This window comes from Rattus norvegicus, chromosome X (genome assembly GCF_036323735.1).
Source record: "Rattus norvegicus strain BN/NHsdMcwi chromosome X, GRCr8, whole genome shotgun sequence".
NCBI lineage: Eukaryota > Metazoa > Chordata > Mammalia > Rodentia > Muridae > Rattus > Rattus norvegicus.
In genome coordinates this window covers 109,495,155-109,518,301 of record NC_086039.1, presented here as the reverse complement: position 1 = coordinate 109,518,301, position 23,147 = coordinate 109,495,155, and the positions used below count along the sequence as shown (strand labels likewise).

Here is a 23,147-nt window from a genome sequence, read left to right as displayed (position 1 = left end):
TTCTGCCTCTGCCTCTGCATCTGCTTCTGCCTCTGCTTCTGCATCTGCCTCTGCCTATCCGCCTCTCTCTGCCCCTCTCTGTCCCTCTCTCCCTCTCTCTCCCTCTCTCTGCCTCTCTGCCTCTCTGCCACTGCCTCACTGTCTGTGCCCATGCCCCTGCCTCTCTGCCTCTCTGCCTCTCTCTTTCTGCCTCTCAGTCTCTCTGCCTCTGCCTCTCTGCCTCTCTGACACTCTGCCTCTCTCTGCCCTTCTCAGCCTCTCTGCCTCTGTGCCTCTCCTTGCCACTCCCTGACCCTCTCTGCCTCTCTGCCTCTCTCTGACCCTCTCTCACTCTCTGCCTCTGCCTCTGTCTCTGCCTCTGCCCCTGCGCCTGACCCTGCCTCTCTGCCTCTGCCTCTCTGCCTCTCTGCCACACTGCCTCTCTCTGCCCTTCTCTGCCTCTGTGCCTCTCTCTGCCTCTCCCTAACCCTCTCTGCCTCTCTGCGACTCTGGCCCTCCGCCTCTGCCTCTCTGACTCTCTGCCACTCTGCCTCTCTCTCCCCTTCTCGGCCTCTCTGCCTCTGTGCCTCTCTCTGCCTCTCCCTACCCTCTCTGCCTCTCTGGCTCTCTCTGCCCCTCCCTGCCTCTCTGCCTCTCTGCCCCTCTCTGCCTCTCTGTCTCTGTCTCTGACTCTCCCCCTGCCTCTGCCAGTGCCTCTGCCTCTCTGCCTCTCTGCCTCTCTACCTCTACCTCTCTGCCTCTGCCTCTCTACCTCTCTGTCTCTGCCTCTGCCTCTCTGCTCCTCTGCCTCTCTGCCCCTCTGTCTCTGTCTGCCTCTCTGCCTCTCTGCCTCTCTGGCCCTCTCTGCCTCTCTATCCCTCTCTGCCTCTCTATCATGCCACTCTGTCTCTGTCTCTGCCTCTGCCCCTGCCCCTGCCACTGCCACTGCCTCTGCCTCTCTGCCTCTCTCCCTCTCTGCCTCTGCCTCTGCCTCTTTGCACTTCTCTGCACCTCTCTGCCTCTCTGCCTCTCTATCTCTGCCTCTGCCCCTTCCTCTGTCTCTGCCTCTCTGCCTGTGCTCTCCGACTCTCTGCCTCTCTTCCCCTCTCTGCCTCTCTGGCTCTCTGTCTCTGTCTCTGCCTCTGCCTCTGCCTCTGCACCTGCCTCTGCCTCTCTGCCTCTCTATCTCTGCCTCTGCCCCTGACCCTGATCCTGCCCCTGCCTCTCTGACTCTCTGCCTCTGTCTCTGCCTCTCGGCCTCTCTGATTCTCTGTCTCTGCCTCTCTGTCTCTGCCTCTCTCTGCCACTTTCTGCCCCTCTCTGCCTCTCTGCCTCTCTGCCCCTCTCTGCCTCTCTGCCTCTCTGCCCCTCTCTGCCTCTCTGCCACTGCCTCTCTGCCCCTCTGCCTCTCTCTGCCCCTCTCTGCCTCTCTGCCCCTCTCTGCCTCTCTTCCCTTCTGCCTCTCTCTGCCTCTCTACCTCACAGCCTCTCTGCCCCTCTCTGCCTCTCTCTGCCTCTCTACCTCTGCCTCAATGCCTCTATGTCTCTGCCTCTACCTCTCTGCCTCTCTGCCTCTCTCTGCCCCTCTGCCTCTCCCTGGCTCTCAGCCTCTGTGCCTCTCCCTGCCACTCCCTGACCCTCTCTGCCTCTCTGCCTCTCTCTGACGCTCTGTGACTCTCTGCCTTTGCCTCTGTCTCTGCCTCTGCCCCTGCCCCTGCGCCTGCACCTGCCTCTCTGCCTCTGCCTCTCTGCCTCTCTGCCACTCTGTCTCTCTCTGCCCTTCTCTGCCTCTCTGCCTGTCTGCCTCTCTCTGCCTCTCCCGGACCGTCTCCGCCTCTCTATCCCTCTCTGCCTCTCTGCCTCTCTCTACCTCTTTGCCTCTCTCTAACCCTCTCTGCCTCTCTGCCTCTCTCTGACGCTCTCTGACTCTCTCCCTCTCTGTCTCTGCCTCTGCCTCTGCCCCTGCTCCTGCCCCTGCCCCTGCCCCTGTCCCTGCCCCTGCAACTGCCTCTGCATCTGCCTCTGCCTCTCTGCCTCTCTGCCCCTCTCTGCCTCTCTGCGACTCTACCCCTCTGCCTCTCTGTCTCTGCCTCTGCCACTCTGCCACTCAGCCTCTCTCTGCCCCTCTGCCTCTCTGCCTCTCTCTGCCCCTCTCTGTCCCTCTCTGCCTCTCTACCTCTCTGCCTCTGACTATCTGTCTCTGCCTCTGCCTCTCTGCCACTCTGCCTCTCTCCTCCTTTTCTACCTCTCTGCCTCTCTCTGCCCCTCTCTGCCTCTCTGCCTCTCTCTGTCCCTCTGCCTCTCTCGGCCTCTCTGCCTCTGTGCCTCTCCCTGCCACTCCCTGACCCTCTCTGCCTCTCTCCCTCTCTCTGCCCCTCTCTGCCCCTCTGCCTCTCTGGCTCTCTCTGCCCTTCTCTGCCTCTTTGTCTCTGCATCTGCCTCTGCCTCTCTGCCACTCTCTGCACCTCTCAGCCTCTCTCTGCCTCTCTACCTCTCTCTGCCTCTCTCTGACCCTTTCTTCCTCTCTGCCTCTCTCTGACCCTCTGTGACTCTTTCTGACCCTCTCTGCCTCTCTGCATCTCTGCTTCTGCCTCTGCCTCTGCCTCTGCCTCTGCCCCAGCCCCTGCTCCTGCCTCTGCCTCTGCTTCTGCCTTTGCTTCTGCCTTTGCTTCTGCCTCTGCCTCTGCCTATCTGCCTCTATCTGCCCCTCTCTGCGTCTCTCTGCCCCTCGCTGCCTCTCCGCCTCTCTGGCTCTCTCTGCAACTCTCTGACCCTTTCTTCCTCTCTGCCTCTCTCTGACCCTCTCTGCCTCTCTGATTCTCTGCCTCTCTGTCTCTGCCTCTACCTCTGCCCCTGCCCCTGCCCCTGCTTCTCTGCCTCTCTGCCTCTGCCTCTCTGCCACTGCCTCATTGTCTGTGCCCCGGCCCCTGCTCCTCCCTCTCTGCCACTCTGCCTCTGCCTCTCTGCACCTCTGCCTCTCTGCCTCTGACTCTCTGCCACTCTGCCTCTCTGCCTCTCTCGGCCCTTCTCGGCATCTCTCCCTCTCTGCCTCTCTCTGCCTCTCCCTGACCCTCTCTGCCTCTCTGCCTCTCTCTGACGCTCTCTGACTCTCTGCCTCTGTCTCTGCCTCTGCCTCTGCCCCTGCCCCTGCCTGTCTGTCTCTCTGCCTCTGCCTCTGCTTCTGCCTCTCTGCCTCTCTGCCTCTCTGCCTGTCTGCCTCTCTGCACCTCTCTGCTTCTCTGTCTCTGTCTCTGCATCTCTGCCTCTCTGTCTCTGCCTCTGCTTCTGCCTCTGCCTCTGCCTCTCTGGCTCTGACTCTGCTTGTGCCTCTGCCTCACTGCCTCTCTACCCCTCTGCCTCTCTGCCTCTCTCTGCCCCGCTGCCGCTCTCTGACCTCTCTGCCTCTCTCTGACCCTCTCTGTCCCTCTGCCTCTCTCTGCCTCTCTGTCTCTGCCTCGGTCTCTGCCCCTGCCCCTGCCTTTGCCTCTCTGCCTCTGCCTCTCTGCCTCTCAGCTTCTCTGCCTCTCTGCCCCACTCTGACTCTCTGCCTCTCTCTTCCTCTCTGCCTCTCCCTGACCTTCTCTGCCTCTCTGCCTCTCTCAGACCCTCTCTGACTCTCTGCCTCTCTGCCTCTGCTGCTGCCCCTGCCCCTGCCCCAGCCCCTGCCTCTCTGTCTCTCTGCCTCTGCCTCTCTGCCTCTCTGCCCCTCTCTACCCCTCTCTAACCCTTTCTGCCACTCTGCCTCTCTCTGACACTCTGTGCCTCTCTGCTTCTCTGCCTCTCTGTCTCTGCCTCTGCCCCTGCCTCTGCCCCTGCCCCTGCCCCTGCCCCTGCCCCTGCCCCTGCCCCTGCCCCTGCCCCTGCCCCTGCCCCTGCCCCTGCCCCTGCCCCTGCCCCTGCCGCTGCCCCTGCCTCTGCCTCTGCCTCTCTGGCCCTCTGCCTCTCTCTGCCCCTCTGCCTCTCCCTGCCCCTCTCTACCCCTCTCTGCCTCTCTGACTCTCTCTGCCCCTCTCTGCCTCTCTGTCTCTCTGCACCTCTGCCTCTCTGTCCCTCTGCCTCTCTCTGACCCTCTCTGCCTTTCTGCATCTCTGTCTCTGCCTCGGTCTCTGCCCCTGCCCCTGCCTCTCTGCCTCTCTGCCTCTGCCTCTCTGCCTCTCTGTCTCTGCCTCTTCCTCTCTGCCCCTCTGCCTCTCTCTGCCCCTCTCTGCCCCTCTGCCTCTCTGCCTCTCTGCCTCTTTGCCTCTCTCTGACCCTCTCTGACTCTCTCTGCCCCTCTCTGCCTCTCTGTCTCTCTGCCCCTCTGCCTCTCTGTCCCTCTGCCTCTCTCTGATCCTCTCTGCCTTTCTGCACCTCTGTCTCTGCCTCGGTCTCTGCCCCTGCCCCCGCCTCTCTGCCCCTCTGCCTCTGCCTTTCTGCCTCTGCTTCTGCCTCTGCCTCTGCCTACTGCCTCTCTCTGCCCCTCTCTGCCTCTGTCTGCCCCTCTCTGCCTCTCTGCCTCTCTGACTCTCTGCCCCTCTCTGCCTTTCTGCCTCTCTGCCTCTCTGGCCCTCTGCCTCTCTCTGCCCCTCTCTGCCTCTCTGCCTCTCTGCCTCTGACTCTCTGTCTCTGCCTCTGTCTCTCTGTTTCTCTGCCTCTCTCTGCCCCTCTCCTCCCTCTCTGCTTCTCTGCCTCTCTCTGCCTCTCTGCCTCTCTCTAACCCTCTGTACCGCTCTCTGACCGTCTCTGCCTTTCTGCCTCTCTCTGACACTCTCTGATTCTCTGCCTCTCTGACTCTGCCTCTGTGTCTGCCCCAAACCCTGCCCCTGCCTCTGGCTCTGCCGCTGCCTCTCTGCCTCTGCCTTGCCTCTGCATCTGCCTCTGCCTCTGCCTCTGCTTCTGCCTCTGACTCTGCCTCTGCCTATCTGCCTCTGTCTGCCCCTCTCTGTCCCTCTCTGGCTCTCTCTGCCCTTCTCTGCCTCTCTATCTCTGCCTCTGCCTTTCGGCCTCTCTGCCTCTCTTTGCCCCTCCCTGCCTCTCTGCCCCTCTCTGCCTCTCTGCCTCTGCCTCTCTGACTCTGCCTCTGCCTCTCAACCACTCTGCCTCTCTCTGCCCCTCTCCTGCCTCTCTGCCTCTCTCAGACCTCTCTGCCTCTCTCTGACCCTCTCTGCCTCTCTGCCTCTCTCTGACCCTCTCTGCCCCTCTGCCTCTCTAGCTCTCTCTGCCCTTCTCTGCCTCTCTGCCTCTGCCTCTGTGTCTGCCCCAACCTCTGCCCCTGCCTCCGCCTCTGCTTCTTCCTCTGCCTCTGCCTCTGCCTCTGCCTCTGCTTCTGACTCTGCCTCTCCCTATCTGCCCCTCTCTGCCTCTCTGACGCTCTCTCCACTCTGCCCCTCGCCTCTCTGCCTCTGCCTTTCTGCCTCTCTGCCTCTGCCTCTCTGACACTCTGCCTCTCTCTGCCCTTCTCTGCCTCTCTGCCTCTGTGCCTCGCCCTGCCACTCCCTGACCCTCTCTGCCTCTATGCCTCTCTCTGACCCTCTCTGACTCTCTGCCTCTGCCTCTGTCTGTGCCCCTGCCCCTGCCCCTGCCTCTCTGCCTCTCTGCCTCTGCTTCTCTGCCTCTCTGACACTCTACCTCTCTCTGCCCCTCTCTGCCTCTCTGTCTTTGCCTCTGCCTCTCTGCCTCTCTGCCTCTCTGTCTCTGCCTCTGCCTCTTAACCACTCTGCCTCTCTCGGCCCTCTCCTCCCCATCTCCTGCCCCTCTGCCTCTCTGCCTCTCTCTGCCTCTCTGCCTCTATCAGACCTCTCTGCCTCTCTCTGACCCTCTCTGCCTCTCTTCCTCTCTCTGACCCTCTCTGACTCTCTGCCTCTCTGTCTTTGCCTCTGCCCCTGCCCCTGCCCCTGCCCCTGCCCCGTCCCCTTCCTCTGCATCTGCTTCTTCCTCTGCTTCTGCTTCTGCCTCTGCCTCTGAATATCCGCCTCTCTCTGCACCTCTCTGTCCCTCTCTCCCTCTCTCTAGCCTGCTCTGCCTCTTTGACTCTCTGGCTCTCTCTGCCTTTCTCTGCCTCTCTGTCTCTGCCTCTGCCTCTCTGTCTCTGCCTCTATGTCTGTGCCCCTGCTCCTGCCTCTCTGCCTCTCTGCCTCTGCCTCTCTGCCCCTCTGCCTCTCTGCCTCTGACTCACTGCTTCTCTGCCACTCTCTGCCTCTCTGCCTCTCTGCCTCTCTGCCCATCACTGCTGCTCTCTGCCTCTCTGCCTCTCTGTCTCTGCCTATGCCTCTGCCCTTGCCCCTGCCTCTCTGTCCCTCTGCCTATCTCTGCCCCTCTCTGCCTCTCTCTGTCCCTCTCTGCCTCTCTGCCTCTCTGCCCCTCTTTGCCTCTCTGCCTCTCTGACTCTCTGCCCCTCTCTGCCTTTCTGCCTCTCTGGCCCTCTGCCTCTCTCTGCCCCTCTCTGCCTCTCTGCCTCTCTGCCTCTGACTCTCTGTCTCTGCCTCTGCCTCTCTGCTTCTCTGCCTCTCTCTGCCCCTCTCCTGCCTCTCTGCTTTTCTGCCTCTCTCTGCCTCTCTACCTCTCTCTAACCCTCTGTACCGCTCTCTGACCGTCTCTGCCTCTCTGCCTCTCTCTGACACTCTCTGCCTCTCTGCCTCTCTGACTCTGCCTCTGTGTCTGCCCCAACCCCTGCCCCTGCCTCTGGCTCTGCCGCTGCCTCTCTGCCTCTGCCTTGCCTCTGCATCTGCCTCTGCCTCTGCTTCTGCCTCTGCCTCTGCCTCTGCCTATCTGCCTCTGTCTGCCCCTCTCTGTCCCTCTCTGGCTCTCTCTGCCCTTCTCTGCCTCTCTATCTCTGCCTCTGCCTTTCGGCCTCTCTGCCTCTCTTTGCCCCTCCCTGCCTCTCTGCCCCTCTCTGCCTCTCTGCCCCTCTCCGCCCCTCTCTGCCTCTCTGCCTCTGCCTCTCTGTCTCTGCCTCTGCCTCTCAACCACTCTGCCTCTCTCTGCCCCTCTCCTGCCTCTCTGCCTCTCTGCCTCTCTCAGACCTCTCTGCCTCACTCTGACCCTCTCTGCCTCTCTGCCTCTCTCTGACCCTCTCTGCCTCTCTGCCTCTCTGGCTCTCTCTGCCCTTCTCTGCCTCTCTGCCTCTGCCTCTGTGTCTGCCCCAACCCCTGCCCCTGCCTCCGCCTCTGCCTCTGCCTCTGCCTCTGCCTCTGCCTCTGCCTCTGCATCTGCCTCTGCTTCTGCCTCTGCCTCTCCCTATCTGCCCCTCTCTGCCTCTCTCTGCCGCTCTCTCTGCCGCTCTGCCTCTCGCCTCTCTGCCTCTGCCTTTCTGCCTCTCAGCCTCTCTGCCTCTGCCTCTCTGCCTCTCTGCCTCTCTCTGCCCTTCTCTGCCTCTCTGCCTCTGTGCCTCGCCCTGCCACTCCCTGACCCTCTCTGCCTCTATGCCTCTCTCTGACCCTCTCTGACTCTCTGCCTCTGCCTCTGCCCCTGCCCCTGCGCCTGCGCCTGCCCCTGCCTCTCTGCCTCTCTGCCTCTGCTTCTCTGCGTCTCTGACACTCTACCTCTCTCTGCCCCTCTCTGCCTCTCTGTCTCTGCCTCTGCCTCTCTGCCTCTCTGCCTCTCTGCCTCTCTGCCTCTCTGCCTCTCTGCCTCTCTGCCTCTCTGCCTCTGCCTCTCTGTCTCTGCCTCTGCCTCTCAACCACTCTACCTCTCTCTGCCCCTCTCCTGCCCATCTCCTGCCCCTCTGCCTCTCTGCCTCTCTCTGCCTCTCTGCCTCTATCAGACCTCTCTGCCTCTCTCTGACCCTCTCTGCCTCTCTTCCTCTCTCTGACCCTCTCTGCCTCTCTGCCTCTCTCTGCCTCTCTCTGCCTTTCTCTGCCTTTCTCTGCCTCTCTGTCTCTGCCTCTGCCTCTCTGCCTCTCTGCCTCTCTCTGCCCCTCTCTGCCTCTCTCTGCCTCTCTCAGCCTCTCTGCCTCTGCCTTTCTCTGCCTCTCTTTGACCCTTTCTTCCTCTCTACCTCTCTCTGACCCTCTCTGCCTCTCTGCTTCTCTGCCTCTCTGTCTCTGCCTCTGTCTCTGCCTCTGCCCCTGACCCTGCCTCTCTGCCTCTCTGCCTCTCTGCCTCTGCCTCTGCCTCTGCCTCTGCCTCTGCCTCTGCCTCTGCCCCTGACCCTGCCCCTGCCTCTCTGCCTCTCTGCCTCTCTGCCTCTGCCTCTGCCTCTGCCTCTGCCTCTCTGCCACTGCCCCTATGTCTGTGCCCCTGCCTCTGCTCCTGCCTCTCTGCCTCTCTGCCTCTGCCTCTCTGCCCCTCTCCCTCTCTGCCTCTGCCTTTCTGCCCCTCTGCCCCTCTGCCCCTCTGCCCCTCTGCCTCTGCCTCTCTGCCACTCTGCCTCTCTCTGCCTCTCTGCCTCTCTGCCCATCACTGCTGCTCTCTGCCTCTCTGCCTCTCTGTCTCTGCCTATGCCTCTGCCCTTGCCCCTGCCTCTCTGTCCCTCTGCCTATCTCTGCCCCTCTCTGCCTCTCTGCCTCTCTCTGTCCCTCTCTGCCTCTCAGGCTCTCTCTGCCCCTCCCTGCCTCTCTGCCCCTCTTTGCCTCTCTGCCTCTCTGACTCTCTGCCCCTCTCTGCCTTTCTGCCTCTCTGGCCCTCTGCCTCTCTCTGCCCCTCTCTGCCTGTCTGCCTCTCTGCCTCTGACTCTCTGTCTCTGCCTCTGCCTCTCTGCTTCTCTGCCTCTCTCTGCCCCTCTCCTGCCCCTCTGCCACTCTGCCTCTCTCTGCCTTTCTGCCTCTCTCTGACCTCTCTGCCTCTCTCTGACCCTCTCTGCGTCTCTGCCTCTCTCTGACCCTCTCTGACTCTATGCCTCTCTGTCTTTGCCTCTGCCTCTGCCCCTGCCCCTACCCTGACCCTGCCCCTGCCCTGCCTCTGCCTCTGCCTCTGCCCCTGCCCCTGCCCCTGCCTCTCTGCATCTCTGGCTCTGGCTCTGCCTCTGCCTCTCTGCCACTGCCTCTCTGTCTGTGCCCCTGCCCCTGCTCCTGCCTCTCTGCCTCTCTGCCTCTGACTCTGCCTCTCTGCCACTCTGCCTCTCTCTGCCCTTCTCTGCCTGGTTGCCTCTCTCTGACCCTCTGTGACTCTCTCTGACAGTCTCTGCCTCTGTGCCTCTCTCTGATCCTCTCTGACCCTCTCTGACTCTCTGCCTCTGCCTCTGCCCCAGCCCCTGCCCCTGCCTCTGCCTCTGCCTCTCTGCCTCTGCCTCTGCATCTTCTTCTGCCTCTGCCTATCTGCCTCTCTGCCCCTCTCTACCCCTCTCTGCCCCTCTCTGCCTCTCTTCCTCTCTGCCTCTCTCAGACCTCTCTGCCTCTCTCTGACCCTCTCTGCTTCTCTGCCTCTCTCTGACCCTCTCTGACTCTCTCTGCCTCTCTGCCCCTCTCTGCCTCTCTGCCTCTCTCTGACCCTCTCTACCTCTCTGCTTCTCTGCCTCTCTGTCTCTGCCTCTGCCTCTGCCCCTGCCCCAGCCCCTGCCTCTGCCTCTGCCTCTCTGTCTCTCTGCCTCTGCCTCTCTGCCCCTCTCTACCCCTCTCTACCCCTCTCTGCCTCTCTCTGACACTCTCTGCCTCTCTGCTTCTCTGCCTCTCTGTCTCTGCCTCTGCCTCTGCCCCTGCCTCTGCCTCTCTGCCTATCTGCCTCTGCCTCTCTGCCACTCTCAACCCCTCTCTGCCTCTCTCTGACACTCTCTCCCTCTCTGCCTCCCTGTCTCTGCCTCTGCCTCTGCCTATCTGCCTCTGTCTGCCCCTCTCTGTCCCTCTCTGGCTCTCTCTGCCCTTCTCTGCCTCTCTATCTCTGCCTCTGCCTTTCGGCCTCTCTGCCTCTCTTTGCCCCTCCCTGCCTCTCTGCCCCTCTCTGCCTCTCTGCCCCTCTCCGCCCCTCTCTGCCTCTCTGCCTCTGCCTCTCTGACTCTGCCTCTGCCTCTCAACCACTCTGCCTCTCTCTGCCCCTCTCCTGCCTCTCTGCCTCTCTCAGACCTCTCTGCCTCTCTCTGACCCTCTCTGCCTCTCTGCCTCTCTCTGACCCTCTCTGCCCCTCTGCCTCTCTGGCTCTCTCTGCCCTTCTCTGCCTCTCTGCCTCTGCCTCTGTGTCTGCCCCAACCTCTGCCCCTGCCTCCGCCTCTGCTTCTTCCTCTGCCTCTGCCTCTGCCTCTGCCTCTGCTTCTGACTCTGCCTCTCCCTATCTGCCCCTCTCTGCCTCTCTGACGCTCTCTCCACTCTGCCCCTCGCCTCTCTGCCTCTGCCTTTCTGCCTCTCTGCCTCTGCCTCTCTGACACTCTGCCTCTCTCTGCCCTTCTCTGCCTCTCTGCCTCTGTGCCTCGCCCTGCCACTCCCTGACCCTCTCTGCCTCTATGCCTCTCTCTGACCCTCTCTGACTCTCTGCCTCTGCCTCTGTCTGTGCCCCTGCCCCTGCCCCTGCCTCTCTGCCTCTGCTTCTCTGCCTCTCTGACACTCTACCTCTCTCTGCCCCTCTCTGCCTCTCTGTCTTTGCCTCTGCCTCTCTGCCTCTCTGCCTCTCTGTCTCTGCCTCTGCCTCTTAACCACTCTGCCTCTCTCGGCCCTCTCCTCCCCATCTCCTGCCCCTCTGCCTCTCTGCCTCTATCAGACCTCTCTGCCTCTATCAGACCTCTCTGCCTCTCTCTGACCCTCTCTGCCTCTCTTCCTCTCTCTGACCCTCTCTGACTCTCTGCCTCTCTGTCTTTGCCTCTGCCCCTGCCCCTGCCCCTGCCCCTGCCCCTTCCCCTTCCTCTGCATCTGCTTCTTCCTCTGCTTCTGCTTCTGCCTCTGCCTCTGAATATCCGCCTCTCTCTGCACCTCTCTGTCCCTCTCTCCCTCTCTCTAGCCTGCTCTGCCTCTTTGACTCTCTGGCTCTCTCTGCCTTTCTCTGCCTCTCTGTCTCTGCCTCTGCCTCTCTGTCTCTGCCTCTATGTCTGTGCCCCTGCTCCTGCCTCTCTGCCTCTCTGCCTCTGCCTCTCTGCCCCTCTGCCTCTCTGCCTCTGACTCACTGCTTCTCTGCCACTCTCTGCCTCTCTGCCTCTCTGCCTCTCTGCCCATCACTGCTGCTCTCTGCCTCTCTGCCTCTCTGTCTCTGCCTATGCCTCTGCCCTTGCCCCTGCCTCTCTGTCCCTCTGCCTATCTCTGCCCCTCTCTGCCTCTCTCTGTCCCTCTCTGCCTCTCTGCCTCTCTGCCCCTCTTTGCCTCTCTGCCTCTCTGACTCTCTGCCCCTCTCTGCCTTTCTGCCTCTCTGGCCCTCTGCCTCTCTCTGCCCCTCTCTGCCTCTCTGCCTCTCTGCCTCTGACTCTCTGTCTCTGCCTCTGCCTCTCTGCTTCTCTGCCTCTCTCTGCCCCTCTCCTGCCTCTCTGCTTTTCTGCCTCTCTCTGCCTCTCTACCTCTCTCTAACCCTCTGTACCGCTCTCTGACCGTCTCTGCCTCTCTGCCTCTCTCTGACACTCTCTGCCTCTCTGCCTCTCTGACTCTGCCTCTGTGTCTGCCCCAACCCCTGCCCCTGCCTCTGGCTCTGCCGCTGCCTCTCTGCCTCTGCCTTGCCTCTGCATCTGCCTCTGCCTCTGCTTCTGCCTCTGCCTCTGCCTCTGCCTATCTGCCTCTGTCTGCCCCTCTCTGTCCCTCTCTGGCTCTCTCTGCCCTTCTCTGCCTCTCTATCTCTGCCTCTGCCTTTCGGCCTCTCTGCCTCTCTTTGCCCCTCCCTGCCTCTCTGCCCCTCTCTGCCTCTCTGCCACTCTCCGCCCCTCTCTGCCTCTCTGCCTCTGCCTCTCTGTCTCTGCCTCTGCCTCTCAACCACTCTGCCTCTCTCTGCCCCTCTCCTGCCTCTCTGCCTCTCTGCCTCTCTCAGACCTCTCTGCCTCACTCTGACCCTCTCTGCCTCTCTGCCTCTCTCTGACCCTCTCTGCCTCTCTGCCTCTCTGGCTCTCTCTGCCCTTCTCTGCCTCTCTGCCTCTGCCTCTGTGTCTGCCCCAACCCCTGCCCCTGCCTCCGCCTCTGCCTCTGCCTCTGCCTCTGCCTCTGCCTCTGCATCTGCCTCTGCTTCTGCCTCTGCCTCTCCCTATCTGCCCCTCTCTGCCTCTCTCTGCCGCTCTCTCTGCCGCTCTGCCTCTCGCCTCTCTGCCTCTGCCTTTCTGCCTCTCAGCCTCTCTGCCTCTGCCTCTCTGCCTCTCTGCCTCTCTCTGCCCTTCTCTGCCTCTCTGCCTCTGTGCCTCGCCCTGCCACTCCCTGACCCTCTCTGCCTCTATGCCTCTCTCTGACCCTCTCTGACTCTGCCTCTGCCTCTGCCCCTGCCCCTGCGCCTGCGCCTGCCCCTGCCTCTCTGCCTCTCTGCCTCTGCTTCTCTGCGTCTCTGACACTCTACCTCTCTCTGCCCCTCTCTGCCTCTCTGTCTCTGCCTCTGCCTCTCTGCCTCTCTGCCTCTCTGCCTCTCTGCCTCTCTGCCTCTCTGCCTCTCTGCCTCTCTGCCTCTCTGCCTCTCTGCCTCTGCCTCTCTGTCTCTGCCTCTGCCTCTCAACCACTCTACCTCTCTCTGCCCCTCTCCTGCCCATCTCCTGCCCCTCTGCCTCTCTGCCTCTCTCTGCCTCTCTGCCTCTATCAGACCTCTCTGCCTCTCTCTGACCCTCTCTGCCTCTCTTCCTCTCTCTGACCCTCTCTGCCTCTCTGCCTCTCTCTGCCTCTCTCTGCCTTTCTCTGCCTTTCTCTGCCTCTCTGTCTCTGCCTCTGCCTCTCTGCCTCTCTGCCTCTCTCTGCCCCTCTCTGCCTCTCTCTGCCTCTCTCTGCCTCTCTGCCTCTGCCTTTCTCTGCCTCTCTTTGACCCTTTCTTCCTCTCTACCTCTCTCTGACCCTCTCTGCCTCTCTGCTTCTCTGCCTCTCTGTCTCTGCCTCTGTCTCTGCCTCTGCCCCTGACCCTGCCTCTCTGCCTCTCTGCCTCTCTGCCTCTGCCTCTGCCTCTGCCTCTGCCTCTGCCTCTGCCTCTGCCTCTGCCCCTGACCCTGCCCCTGCCTCTCTGCCTCTCTGCCTCTCTGCCTCTGCCTCTGCCTCTGCCTCTGCCTCTCTGCCACTGCCCCTATGTCTGTGCCCCTGCCCCTGCTCCTGCCTCTCTTCCTCTCTGCCTCTGCCTCTCTGCCCCTCTCCCTCTCTGCCTCTGCCTTTCTGCCCCTCTGCCCCTCTGCCCCTCTGCCCCTCTGCCTCTGCCTCTCTGCCACTCTGCCTCTCTCTGCCTCTCTGCCTCTCTGCCCATCACTGCTGCTCTCTGCCTCTCTGCCTCTCTGTCTCTGCCTATGCCTCTGCCCTTGCCCCTGCCTCTCTGTCCCTCTGCCTATCTCTGCCCCTCTCTGCCTCTCTGCCTCTCTCTGTCCCTCTCTGCCTCTCAGGCTCTCTCTGCCCCTCCCTGCCTCTCTGCCCCTCTTTGCCTCTCTGCCTCTCTGACTCTCTGCCCCTCTCTGCCTTTCTGCCTCTCTGGCCCTCTGCCTCTCTCTGCCCCTCTCTGCCTGTCTGCCTCTCTGCCTCTGACTCTCTGTCTCTGCCTCTGCCTCTCTGCTTCTCTGCCTCTCTCTGCCCCTCTCCTGCCCCTCTGCCACTCTGCCTCTCTCTGCCTTTCTGCCTCTCTCTGACCTCTCTGCCTCTCTCTGACCCTCTCTGCGTCTCTGCCTCTCTCTGACCCTCTCTGACTCTATGCCTCTCTGTCTTTGCCTCTGCCTCTGCCCCTGCCCCTACCCTGACCCTGCCCCTGCCCTGCCTCTGCCTCTGCCTCTGCCCCTGCCCCTGCCCCTGCCTCTCTGCATCTCTGGCTCTGGCTCTGCCTCTGCCTCTCTGCCACTGCCTCTCTGTCTGTGCCCCTGCCCCTGCTCCTGCCTCTCTGCCTCTCTGCCTCTGACTCTGCCTCTCTGCCACTCTGCCTCTCTCTGCCCTTCTCTGCCTGGTTGCCTCTCTCTGACCCTCTGTGACTCTCTCTGACAGTCTCTGCCTCTCTGCCTCTCTCTGATCCTCTCTGACCCTCTCTGACTCTCTGCCTCTGCCTCTGCCCCAGCCCCTGCCCCTGCCTCTGCCTCTGCCTCTCTGCCTCTGCCTCTGCATCTTCTTCTGCCTCTGCCTATCTGCCTCTCTGCCCCTCTCTACCCCTCTCTGCCCCTCTCTGCCTCTCTTCCTCTCTGCCTCTCTCAGACCTCTCTGCCTCTCTCTGACCCTCTCTGCTTCTCTGCCTCTCTCTGACCCTCTCTGACTCTCTCTGCCTCTCTGCCCCTCTCTGCCTCTCTGCCTCTCTCTGACCCTCTCTACCTCTCTGCTTCTCTGCCTCTCTGTCTCTGCCTCTGCCTCTGCCCCTGCCCCAGCCCCTGCCTCTGCCTCTGCATCTCTGTCTCTCTGCCTCTGCCTCTCTGCCCCTCTCTACCCCTCTCTACCCCTCTCTGCCTCTCTCTGACACTCTCTGCCTCTCTGCTTCTCTGCCTCTCTGTCTCTGCCTCTGCCTCTGCCCCTGCCTCTGCCTATCTGCCTATCTGCCTCTGCCTCTCTGCCACTCTCAACCCCTCTCTGCCTCTCTCTGACACTCTCTCCCTCTCTGCCTCCCTGTCTCTGCCTCTGCCTCTGCCTATCTGCCTCTGTCTGCCCCTCTCTGTCCCTCTCTGGCTCTCTCTGCCCTTCTCTGCCTCTCTATCTCTGCCTCTGCCTTTCGGCCTCTCTGCCTCTCTTTGCCCCTCCCTGCCTCTCTGCCCCTCTCTGCCTCTCTGCCCCTCTCCGCCCCTCTCTGCCTCTCTGCCTCTGCCTCTCTGACTCTGCCTCTGCCTCTCAACCACTCTGCCTCTCTCTGCCCCTCTCCTGCCTCTCTGCCTCTCTCAGACCTCTCTGCCTCTCTCTGACCCTCTCTGCCTCTCTGCCTCTCTCTGACCCTCTCTGCCCCTCTGCCTCTCTGGCTCTCTCTGCCCTTCTCTGCCTCTCTGCCTCTGCCTCTGTGTCTGCCCCAACCTCTGCCCCTGCCTCCGCCTCTGCTTCTTCCTCTGCCTCTGCCTCTGCCTCTGCCTCTGCTTCTGACTCTGCCTCTCCCTATCTGCCCCTCTCTGCCTCTCTGACGCTCTCTCCACTCTGCCCCTCGCCTCTCTGCCTCTGCCTTTCTGCCTCTCTGCCTCTGCCTCTCTGACACTCTGCCTCTCTCTGCCCTTCTCTGCCTCTCTGCCTCTGTGCCTCTCCCTGCCACTCCCTGACCCTCTCTGCCTCTATGCCTCTCTCTGACCCTCTCTGACTCTCTGCCTCTGCCTCTGTCTGTGCCCCTGCCCCTGCCCCTGCCTCTCTGCCTCTGCTTCTCTGCCTCTCTGACACTCTACCTCTCTCTGCCCCTCTCTGCCTCTCTGTCTTTGCCTCTGCCTCTCTGCCTCTCTGCCTCTCTGTCTCTGCCTCTGCCTCTTAACCACTCTGCCTCTCTCGGCCCTCTCCTCCCCATCTCCTGCCCCTCTGCCTCTCTGCCTCTATCAGACCTCTCTGCCTCTATCAGACCTCTCTGCCTCTCTCTGACCCTCTCTGCCTCTCTTCCTCTCTCTGACCCTCTCTGACTCTCTGCCTCTCTGTCTTTGCCTCTGCCCCTGCCCCTGCCCCTGCCCCTGCCCCTTCCCCTTCCTCTGCATCTGCTTCTTCCTCTGCTTCTGCTTCTGCCTCTGCCTCTGAATATCCGCCTCTCTCTGCACCTCTCTGTCCCTCTCTCCCTCTCTCTAGCCTGCTCTGCCTCTTTGACTCTCTGGCTCTCTCTGCCTTTCTCTGCCTCTCTGTCTCTGCCTCTGCCTCTCTGTCTCTGCCTCTATGTCTGTGCCCCTGCTCCTGCCTCTCTGCCTCTCTGCCTCTGCCTCTCTGCCCCTCTGCCTCTCTGCCTCTGACTCACTGCTTCTCTGCCACTCTGCCTCTCTCTGCCTCTCTGCCTCTCTGCCTCTCTGCCCATCACTGCTGCTCTCTGCCTCTCTGCCTCTCTGTCTCTGCCTATGCCTCTGCCCTTGCCCCTGCCTCTCTGTCCCTCTGCCTATCTCTGCCCCTCTCTGCCTCTCTCTGTCCCTCTCTGCCTCTCTGCCTCTCTGCCCCTCTTTGCCTCTCTGCCTCTCTGACTCTCTGCCCCTCTCTGCCTTTCTGCCTCTCTGGCCCTCTGCCTCTCTCTGCCCCTCTCTGCCTCTCTGCCTCTCTGCCTCTGACTCTCTGTCTCTGCCTCTGCCTCTCTGCTTCTCTGCCTCTCTCTGCCCCTCTCCTGCCTCTCTGCTTTTCTGCCTCTCTCTGCCTCTCTACCTCTCTCTAACCCTCTGTACCGCTCTCTGACCGTCTCTGCCTCTCTGCCTCTCTCTGACACTCTCTGCCTCTCTGCCTCTCTGACTCTGCCTCTGTGTCTGCCCCAACCCCTGCCCCTGCCTCTGGCTCTGCCGCTGCCTCTCTGCCTCTGCCTTGCCTCTGCATCTGCCTCTGCCTCTGCTTCTGCCTCTGCCTCTGCCTCTGCCTATCTGCCTCTGTCTGCCCCTCTCTGTCCCTCTCTGGCTCTCTCTGCCCTTCTCTGCCTCTCTATCTCTGCCTCTGCCTTTCGGCCTCTCTGCCTCTCTTTGCCCCTCCCTGCCTCTCTGCCCCTCTCTGCCTCTCTGCCCCTCTCCGCCCCTCTCTGCCTCTCTGCCTCTGCCTCTCTGTCTCTGCCTCTGCCTCTCAACCACTCTGCCTCTCTCTGCCCCTCTCCTGCCTCTCTGCCTCTCTGCCTCTCTCAGACCTCTCTGCCTCACTCTGACCCTCTCTGCCTCTCTGCCTCTCTCTGACCCTCTCTGCCTCTCTGCCTCTCTGGCTCTCTCTGCCCTTCTCTGCCTCTCTGCCTCTGCCTCTGTGTCTGCCCCAACCCCTGCCCCTGCCTCCGCCTCTGCCTCTGCCTCTGCCTCTGCCTCTGCCTCTGCCTCTGCCTCTGCCTCTGCCTCTGCCTCTGCATCTGCCTCTGCTTCTGCCTCTGCCTCTCCCTATCTGCCCCTCTCTGCCTCTCTCTGCCGCTCTCTCTTCTCTGCCTCTCGCCTCTCTGCCTCTGCCTTTCTGCCTCTCAGCCTCTCTGCCTCTGCCTCTCTGCCTCTCTCTGCCCTTCTCTGCCTCTCTGCCTCTGTGCCTCGCCCTGCCACTCCCTGACCCTCTCTGCCTCTATGCCTCTCTCTGACCCTCTCTGACTCTCTGCCTCTGCCTCTGCCCCTGCCCCTGCGCCTGCGCCTGTCCCTGCCTCTCTGCCTCTCTGCCTCTGCTTCTCTGCGTCTCTGACACTCTACCTCTCTCTGCCCCTCTCTGCCTCTCTGTCTCTGCCTCTGCCTCTCTGCCTCTCTGCCTCTCTGCCTCTCTGCCTCTGCCTCTCTGTCTCTGCCTCTGCCTCTCAACCACTCTACCTCTCTCTGCCCCTCTCCTGCCCATCTCCTGCCCCTCTGCCTCTCTGCCTCTCTCTGCCTCTCTGCCTCTATCAGACCTCTCTGCCTCTCTCTGACCCTCTCTGCCTCTCTTCCTCTCTCTGACCCTCTCTGACTCTCTGCCTCTCTGTCTTTGCCTCTGCCTCTGCCCCTGCCCCTCCCCCTGCCCCTGCCCCTTCCCCTTCCTCTGCATCTGCTTCTGCCTCTGCCTCTGCCTCTGCTTCTGCTTCTGCCTCTGCCTCTGAATATCCGCCTCTCTCTGCACCTCTCTGTCCCTCTATCCCTCTCTCTAGCCTGCTCTGCCTCTTTGACTCTCTGGCTCTCTCTGCCTTTCTCTGCCTCTCTGTCTCTGCCTCTGCCTCTCTGCCTCTCTCTGCCTCTCTCTGCCTTTCTCTGCCTTTCTCTGCCTCTCTGTCTCTGCCTCTGCTTCTCTGCCTCTCTGCCTCTCTCTGCCCCTCTCTGCCTCTCTCTGCCTCTCTCTGCCTCTCTGCCTCTGCCTCTCTCTGCCTCTCTGCCTCTGCCTCTCTCTGCCTCTCTTTGACCCTTTCTTCCTCTCTACCTCTCTCTGACCCTCTCTGCCTCTCTGCTTCTCTGCCTCTCTGTCTCTGCCTCTGTCTCTGCCTCTGCCCCTGACCCTGCCTCTCTGCCTCTCTGCCTCTCTGCCTCTGCCTCTGCCTCTGCCTCTGCCTCTGCCTCTGCCTCTGCCTCTGCCCCTGACCCTGACCCTGCCTCTCTGCCTCTGCCTCTGCCTCTCTGCCACTGCCCCTATGTCTGTGCCCCTGCCCCTGCTCCTGCCTCTCTGCCTCTCTGCCTCTGCCTCTCTGCCCCTCTCCCTCTCTGCCTCTGCCTCTCTGCCCCTCTGCCCCTCTGCCCCTCTGCCTCTGCCTCTCTGCCTCTCTGCCACTCTGCCTCTCTCTGCCTCTCTGCCTCTCTGCCCATCACTGCTGCTCTCTGCCTCTCTGCCTCTCTGTCTCTGCCTATGCCTCTGCCCTTGCCCCTGCCTCTCTGTCCCTCTGCCTATCTCTGCCCCTCTCTGCCTCTCTGCCTCTCTCTGTCCCTCTCTGCCTCTCAGGCTCTCCTTGCCCCTCCCTGCCTCTCTGCCCCTCTTTGCCTCTCTGCCTCTCTGACTCTCTGCCCCTCTCTGCCTTTCTGCCTCTCTGGCCCTCTGCCTCTCTCTGCCCCTCTCTGCCTGTCTGCCTCTCTGCCTCTGACTCTCTGTCTCTGCCTCTGCCTCTCTGCTTCTCTGCCTCTCTCTGCCCCTCTCCTGCCCCTCTGCCACTCTGCCTCTCTCTGCCTTTCTGCCTCTCTCTGACCTCTCTGCCTCTCTCTGACCCTCTCTGCGTCTCTGCCTCTCTCTGACCCTCTCTGACTCTATGCCTCTCTGTCTTTGCCTCTGCCTCTGCCCCTGCCCCTACCCTGACCCTGACCCTGCCCTGCCTCTGCCTCTGCCTCTGCCCCTGCCCCTGCCCCTGCCTCTCTGCATCTCTGGCTCTGGCTCTGCCTCTGCCTCTCTGCCACTGCCTCTCTGTCTGTGCCCCTGCCTCTCTGCCTCTCTGCCTCTGACTCTGCCTCTCTGCCACTCTGCCTCTCTCTGCCCTTCTCTGCCTGGTTGCCTCTCTCTGACCCTCTGTGACTCTCTCTGACAGTCTCTGCCTCTCTGCCTCTCTCTGATCCTCTCTGACCCTCTCTGACTCTCTGCCTCTGCCCCAGCCCCTGCCCCTGCCTCTGCCTCTGCCTCTCTGCCTCTGCCTCTGCATCTTCTTCTGCCTCTGCCTATCTGCCTCTCTGCCCCTCTCTACCCCTCTCTGCCCCTCTCTGCCTCTCTTCCTCTCTGCCTCTCTCAGACCTCTCTGCCTCTCTCTGACCCTCTCTGCTTCTCTGCCTCTCTCTGACCCTCTCTGACTCTCTCTGCCTCTCTGCCCCTCTCTGCCTCTCTGCCTCTCTCTGACCCTCTCTACCTCTCTGCTTCTCTGCCTCTCTGTCTCTGCCTCTGCCTCTGCCCCTGCCCCAGCCCCTGCCTCTGCCTCTGCATCTCTGTCTCTCTGCCTCTGCCTCTCTGCCCCTCTCTACCCCTCTCTACCCCTCTCTGCCTCTCTCTGACACTCTCTGCCTCTCTGCTTCTCTGCCTCTCTGTCTCTGCCTCTGCCTCTGCCCCTGCCTCTGCCTCTCTGCCTATCTGCCTCTGCCTCTCTGCCACTCTCAACCCCTCTCTGCCTCTCTCTGACACTCTCTCCCTCTCTGCCTCCCTGTCTCTGCCTATGCCTCTGCCCCTGCCCCTGCCTCTCTGCCTCTGCTGCTGCCCCTGCCCTTGCCCAGCCCCTGCCTCTCTGTCTCTCTGCCTCTGCCTCTCTGCCTCTTTGCCCCTCTCTACCCCTCTCTACCCCTCTCTACCCCTTTCTGCCGCTCTGCCTCTCTCTGAAACACTGTGCCTCTCTGCTTCTCTGCCTCTCTGTCTCTGCCTCTGCCTCTGCCCCTGCCCCTGCCCCTGCCACTGCCACTGCCCCTGCCCCTGCCCCTGCCCCTGCCCCTGCCTCTCTGCCTATCTGCCACTGTCCCTGCCTCTCTGCCTCTCTGGCCCTCTGCCTCTCTCTGCCCCTCTGCCTCTCCCTGCCCCTCTCTGGCCCTCTCTGCCTCTCTGCCTCTTTGCCTTTCTCTGCCCCTCTCTGCCTCTCTCTGCCCCTCTCTGCCTCTCTGTCTCTCTGCGCCTCTGCCTCTCTGTCTCTCTGCCTCTCTCTGACCCTCTCTGCCTTTCTACATCTCTGTCTCTGCCTCGGTCTCTGCCCCTGTCCCTGCTCCTGCCTCTCTGCCTCTCTGCCTCTGCCTCTCTGCCTCTCTGCCCCTCTCTGCCTCTCTCTGCCTCTCTGCCCCTGCCTCTGCCTCTCTGCCTCTTCCTCTCTGCCCCTCTCTGCCTCTATCTGCCCCTCTCTGCCTCTCTGCCCCTGCCCCTCTGCCCCTCTGCCTCTGCCCCTCTGCCTCTGCCTTTGTGCCTCTGCTTCTGCCTCTGCCTCTGCCTCTCTGCCTCTCTCTGCCCCTCTCTGCCTCTCTACCTCTCTGCCTCTCTCTGCCCCTCTCTGCCTCTCTGCCTCTCTGCCTCTCTGCCTCTCTGCCTCTCTGTCTCTGCCTCTCTGCTTCTCTGCCTCTCTCCTGCCTCTCTGCTTCTCTGCCTTTCTCTGCCTCTCTGCCTCTCTCTGACCCTCTCTGCCTCTCTGCCTCTGCCTCTGTGTCTGCCCCAACCCCTGCCCCTGCCTCTGCCTCTGCCTCTGCCTCTGCCTCTGCCTCTGCATCTGCCTCTGCTTCTGCCTCTGCCTCTCCCTATCGGCCTCTCTCTGCCCCTCTCTGCCCTCTCTGCCCCTCTCTGCCTCTCTCTGCCCCTCTCTCCTCTCTGCTTCTTTGGCTCTCTCTGCCCCTCTCTGCCTCTCTGCCCATCACTGCTGCTCTCTGCCACTCTGCCTCTCTATCTCTGCCTATGCCTCTGCCCCTGCCCCTGCCTCTCTGGCCCTCTGCCTCTCTCTGCCCCTCTCTGCCTCTCTGCCTCTCTGCCTCTCTCTGACCCTCTGTGCCTCTCTCTGACCGTCTCTGCTTTTCTGCCTCTCTCTGACCCTCTCTGCCTCTGCCTCTGCGTCTGCCCCAACCCCTGCCCCTGCCTCTGGCTCTGCCGCTGCCTCTCTGCCTCTGCTTTGCCTCTGCATCTGTTTCTGCCTCTGCCTCTGCCTCTGCCTCTGCCTCTGCCTATCTGCCTCTGTCTGCCCCTCTCTGTCCCTCTCTGCCTCTCTCTGGCTCTCTGGCTCTCTCTGCCCCTCTCTGCCTCTCTGTCTCTGCCTCTGCCTCTCTGCCTCTCTGCCTCTCTGTGCCCAGCTCTGCCTCTCTGCCTCTCTCTGCCCCTCCCTGCCCCTCTCTGCCTCTCTGCCTCTGCCTCTCTGTCTGTGCCTCTGCCTCTCAACCACTCTGCCTCTCCTTGGCCCTCTCCTGCCTCTCTGCTTCTCTGCCTCTCTCAGACCCCTCTGCCTCTCTCTGACCCTCTCTGCCTCTCTGCCTCTCTCAGACCCCTCTGCCTCTCTCTGACCCTCTCTGCCTCTCTGCCTCTCTGGCTCTCTCTGCCCCTCCCTGCCTCTCTGCCTCTCTGCCCCTCTCTGCCTCTCTGCCTCTCTGCCTCTGCCTCTCTGTCTCTGCCTCTGCCTCTCAATCACTCTGCCTCTCTCTGCCCCTCTCCTGCCCCTCTGCCACTCTGCCTCTCTCTGCCTCTCTGCCTCTCTCTGACCCTCTCTGCCTCTCTCTGACCCTCTCTGCCTCTCTGCCTCTCTGTCTTTGCCTCTGCCTCTGCCCCTGCCTCTGCCTCTGCCCCTGAACCTGCCCCTGCCTCTCAGCCTCTCTGGCTCTGGCTCTCTGCCCCTCTGCCTCTCTGCCACTCTGCTTCTCTCTGCCCCTCTCTGCCTCTTTGCCTCTCTCTGAACCTCTGTGACTCTCTCTGACAATCTCTGCCTCTCTGCCTCTCTCTGACCCTCTCTGACTCTCTGCCTCTGCCTCTGCCCCAGCCCCTGCCCCTGCCCCTGCCCCTGCCTCTGTATCTGCCTCTCTGCCTCTGCCTCTGCATCTTCTTCTGCCTCTGCCTCTGCCTATCTGCCTCTCTCTGCCCCTCTCTACCCCTCTCTGCCTCTCTCTGCCCCTCTCTGCCTCTCTGCCTCTCTGTCTCTCTCTGCCCCTCCCTGCCTCTCTGTCTCTGCCTCTGCCTCTCAACCACTCTGCCTCTCTCTGCCTCTCTCTGGCCCTCTCTACCTCTCTGCTTCTCTGCCTCTCTGTCTCTGCCTCTGCCCCTGCCCCTGCCCCTGCCCCTGCCCCTGCCCCAGCCCCTGCCTCTGCCTCTCTGTCTCTCTGCCTCTGCCTCTCTGCCCCTCTCTACCCCTCTCTACCCCTCTCTGCCTCTCTCTGACACTCTCTGCCTCTCTGCCTCTCTGTCTCTGCCTCTGCCTCTGCCCCTGCCCCTGCCTCTGCCTCTCTGCCTCTCTGCCTATCTGCCTCTGCCTCTGCCTCTCTGCCCCTCTCTACCCCTCTCTGCCTCTCTCTGACACTCTCTCCCTCTCTGCCTCCCTGTCTCTGCCTATGCCTCTGCCCCTGCCCCTGCCCCTCCCCCTGCCTCTCTGCCTTTCTGCCACTCTGCCTCTCTGGCCCTCTCCCTCTCTCTGCCCCTCTGCCTCTCTCTGCCCCTCTGCCTCTCTCTGCCCCTAATTGCCTCTCTCAGCCCCTCTCTGCCTCTCTGCCTCTTTGCCTCTCTGTGCCCCTCTCTGTCTCTCTGCCTCTCTGCCTCTCTGCCCCTCTGCCTTTCTGCCTCTGCCTTTCTGCCTCTGCTTCTGCCTCTGCCTCTGCTTCTGCCTCTGCCTCTGCCTCTGCCTCTCTGCCTCTCTCAGACCTCTCTGCCTCTCTCTGCCCCTCTCTGCCTCTCTGCCTCTCTCTGCCCCTCTCTGCTTCTCTGCCTCTGCCTCTCTGCCCCTCTGCCTCTCTCTTCCCCTCTCTGCCTCTGGCTCTGCACCTGTCTCTGCCTCTCTGCCTCTCTGCCTCTGCCTCTCTGTCTCTCTGTCTCTGCCTATGCCTCTCTGCCCCTCTACCTCTCTGCCCCTCTGCCTCTCTCTGCCCCTCTCTGCCTATCTGCCTCTGCTCTCTGCCTCTCCCTCTCTGCCCCTCTGCCCCTCTACCTCTCTGCCCCTCTGCCTCTCTCTGCCCCTCTCTGCCTATCTGCCTCTGCTCTCTGCCTCTGCCTCTGCCTCTCTGCTTCTCTGCCCCTCTGCCTCTG

At 62.2% G+C, this 23,147-nt stretch overlaps 1 protein-coding gene across 7 annotated transcripts in view; it reads right to left on the bottom strand.

Moving 5' to 3' along the window:
- Atg4a (autophagy related 4A, cysteine peptidase) overlaps positions 1-23,147 on the bottom strand; it is a 100,047-nt gene that overhangs the window by 35,457 nt on the left and 41,443 nt on the right. The gene's annotated exons all lie outside the window — the stretch shown is intronic.